The sequence below is a fragment of the Sander lucioperca genome, chromosome 15 (genome assembly GCF_008315115.2).
Source record: "Sander lucioperca isolate FBNREF2018 chromosome 15, SLUC_FBN_1.2, whole genome shotgun sequence".
Classification (NCBI taxonomy): Eukaryota; Metazoa; Chordata; class Actinopteri; order Perciformes; family Percidae; genus Sander; species Sander lucioperca.
This window is the reverse complement of record NC_050187.1, coordinates 14761901-14766042: the sequence shown is the minus strand read 5'-3', so window position 1 is coordinate 14766042 and position 4142 is coordinate 14761901.

The following is a 4142-nucleotide window of genomic DNA, read 5'->3' as shown; positions in this document are numbered from 1 at the left end:
CTCGACTGGAAGCACAAAAAAGTTTGACATACACGTCACTTCCGCCACTCCCTGATGCAGAAAAGTAAATTTGCTGTCACTCCGTCACACGGTGCTTTCTTCTTTCTCACTGTTGACTGTCCACAATAGAAGTCCTTGTTGATGCAACATAGCCAAATCACGTTTGCATATAAGAATACGGGAGGAAATGATTCTGCTCTACGTCATGGGAGCCAGACAATAATGACAGAAAATAAATGGGATAAATTTTAAATAGAAGGATGGAAGTTGTAAATCTTTTTAGGAGAGAGTGGACCACAGATTTTAGGAAAGGTAGGGGGGAAAGGAATGCTCACTAAGCACCTAATCCACCACATTCTTGTTAGGGGTCCGAGTCTGAATTCAGGCAGGCTTCAATGCCATGCACTGCGATAGGAGGGGTTGCAAAAGGCTGAGGTAATTGGATTGGAATACGGCACTGAGTGTCAGACAACAAAAGATATCCATCTCTCTCCTGGCCGTTCAGCTCTTTTGTTGCTGGCTGGAATTTATTTGGTCATTCACTCTACTCTTCCAAGCCCGGCGAGGACAGAAGAACAGGGGCAGGCCACCAGGACTGGCTCAGTCTGGTGGTCTCGTATGCGGGCCAGTGGAGTCACAACGCCTGTGCAGCCGCTGTGTGAGGATGTGTGAACCACGGATCCCCCAAAGCCCAGGGGTCATTTGTGTGATCATTACCATAATCACATTAAGGCTGCAGGAGATTAGCACCATGGCCTCAGAGGAGATACCCTGTCTGTGCTCCATGACGACTACAGACCATGCTTATAGGGAGCAGTGAACACGCTGCTTAGATACCTAGTAGCTGTATGATAGACAGACAAACTGGCAGTCAAGTGGAAAAGCTGGATAAAGCAAGGAGGCATCCTTCTTTGGCTCGTCCTTTGTGCAAAATGTAGTTTTCCAAGAATTGAGATATAACATGTAATATGACATCTGTTTTAAAAATGCCAGTTTTTAAAATTGTTTATGTGATATAATTAATATATATCTATAGATTTTGTATATCTTATATATACATATATATAAATGTGGAAGCACAGGGAAATATTTTTTTGATTTATTTTGTAGTGCTGAAACTCTTGGTCTCTCAGAAAAACAGGCTGTAGAAATGTGTTCTGTTTTGCTGACCAATAGATTAATTCAACAGGATTATATCATTGACGTTCAGTACGACCACCACTGTCTCCCACCCCTGTCATCATCCCAACACAAGCATCACCTTTAGGCAGGTCATGCCCCCACCCCTCAAACCATCTACAATATCTAGACTCAATTTTGGCTTTTGCCATCAAGGAAAAAAAAGAAAGCTCCCTAGGGTCAATTAACCCTAATTACCCTGAGAGAGCATTTCCGTGAGGCCTGTAACCTGAGATATCTATCAGTTCAGCGACTGAGGCGGGCAGGGAGGAAGCCATACCTTTTTAATCTTGAAGTTCAACCACAGGAAACGTGACATCTGAATATTGACAGCAGTGATTTAAGATGCTGGAAATAACACTTAAAGTGAACATAGTATGCTTTTCTGTGTTTTCTGTCATATCACAATGTTATAATGTTGGATTTTCATGTTAAACGCGTTCAAATAATGAGGTAAACATATTTTAGACAAATCCCTAGCTAAAACGTTCAAATATCCAACTATTCTGAACGCTCCAGTTTCAACCGTTTTTTCTACTCTCAGCTAAGTCTCACGCAACTCTCAGCCTGCCTGCTATGATTGGTCATCTGCTCCAAGTAGGCAGGACTGGAGTGTTTTTTCTTTTTAAGCCACTGCGGTGTTTACATTGTCGCATGTAACTAGCTACATGCAAACGGCAGTAAACAAAGTCATCTTGGCTGCCAGTGTCGTTAACATTCTCCCCAATTTCGGGTCACATTACTCCTGAAACATTTTCTGTTTATGCAGCTAGTATTTGATTTAAAATCCTTTGTTTGAGATTTTTGACTGCAGAAATTGCTGCTATATTCTATTAGTGTCAACTGCTAACTAAAGTAGCTACATGGCTAACGGCAGTAAACAATGTAATCTTTGTAACAATTACAGTAACTACATGAAAACTTCACTGTTGTTGCATGAAATGTCGTTTGTGGGCTTGATGTCAAGCCCCGCCTTCCCACGGGCTGTAGCGAGACGTACTTGATACAGAGGGTGAATACAGGTGCAGCAGCCATGGGCAGTATGAGAAAAATAAAGTGTTTTTTGTTTAATTTAAAGCATGTAAACATGCTCTAGTACAAACGCAAAATGCAAGTATAATCCTAAAAATGATAATAGTTGCCCTTTAAATTCTCCCCAATTCTGTTTATGTGGTATTTGGTTTAAAAGCCTTATATTCTATTAGCTAAGTGTCCATTGCTAACTACAGTAGCTACATGGCTAACGGCAGTAAACGTCATCTTGGCTGCCAATGTTGTTAAATTCCGTAGAAAGTGCTGCTTCGTTCCATTACAATCTAACGTTAGCATATTGCTAACTATTAAGCAGCTAGCTACATACTAACGCGAGAACATAGCTGTAATCTTGGCCAATGCTGGTCATTTCTCCCCAAATTCCGGTCACTTTACTGCTGGGACATGTCCGCGGTTGTGTAATATTTGGTTTAGATGCCTTTATTGGTGATTTTTCACGGTACAAAGTCCTGCTATATACTCCGTTGCAGTAGCTCCAGCTTCAACTAGATAGCTAGCTGAAGCTACCGTACAAATCTTTGTATCACTGAGGCATCTAAACTAAAGATAAGAAAAGCTTTTTGCTTTGCTGCTTTGTTGAAAACAATGAACTAGTCCTTGGTTGTTTTTACAGTTTCTAACAAAAATTGTTAGAAAATACCAGAGCTTTCTGCTTATCAGGTCCAAACGCATATATTTATGTGAGATTTGTGACACCCTCATAAACAGCTATAAAGTGTGATGGTGAAACATTATAGTTACTGATTAATACGGTCCTGTCTAGGCAATGCCACAGTTCCCAACTGTGTTTCCTTGATTGTGACCCATTGCATGACCTGTGTAATTGGTCCACACAAATCACTAACCACAGGGGCAGAGGGGGTTCCCATCCTCTCATATGAATGTGTGTGTGTTTGTGTAGTCACTGATCCAGTTCATAGATTACCTTCGTGCAGAGGTACACCCGGCTGCATTTGCCCTTCGACACCAAAAGGATACCCGGGAAATAATATCTTTCAGCAGTCTGTCAGCCAATTCCTCCATGTTTAAGCTGTAGATCTGGTCAACAGGGGTTTCACTCAGACTAATATCCATCCAGGCATTATGTTTGGCTATAAACTACTGGTTGGTTGTTTGAAACAGCCTTTAGATTGCAAGGCATTTAAAATGTGTGACATTCCTTAGGCAGGCATAAAACCTGCAGGTTTGCCACTCTGGGGCACTGTTGTGTGCACTCCTGATAACATCATGTTGTCAGCTTTTGCATTCAAAGTTTATTTAAAATTCTAAAATTAAAGTAAAAGTATTTTTAAAACAGCAAAATATGTTGAAAATGTGCAAATACTGAGCATTTTTTTTCTACTATGGAATTTAATATTCTTTATCCAAGGCTTGCATTACACAAGGAAAGATGTCTAACATACCATGCATTTAACAAAATGCCCTTGACTCAACCACTGGCCTTGATGCATGCTCATTTTGCAGTCCACATGATTGACAATGTTACCTAATGGCACAAATGTAGAGGAGAGTAAAACCAGCTAAAATCAGTCTACCCACCTTTTAAGCTGACATAAATCTTTATGAGGTAAAATAATAGTATAAATTGTGGTGAGTGTAGTATGCAGCTAATGCAGGACGTAGGAAGATATGGCCTGTTAAAAGGTAAATTGATGCTTTTCTGAAAATCCAATTCATTTATGTTTAGGTTTGTGGTTGTGATGACTTGTGATTATCAATATGACTGTAGGTCATAGTTTATTTTCATTTTTTTCCCCACCACATCACTGCCAAAGAGTCCTTACAGCAGGCAATCTTGAGTGTATGATGATATTATCCTCATAATGTGAGATGGGCGGGCCCACTGTTCCCTACTCATGAATATGGAGGCTCAGGCTCCGCAGACATTCCCTCCCTCTTGAACTTGTGTA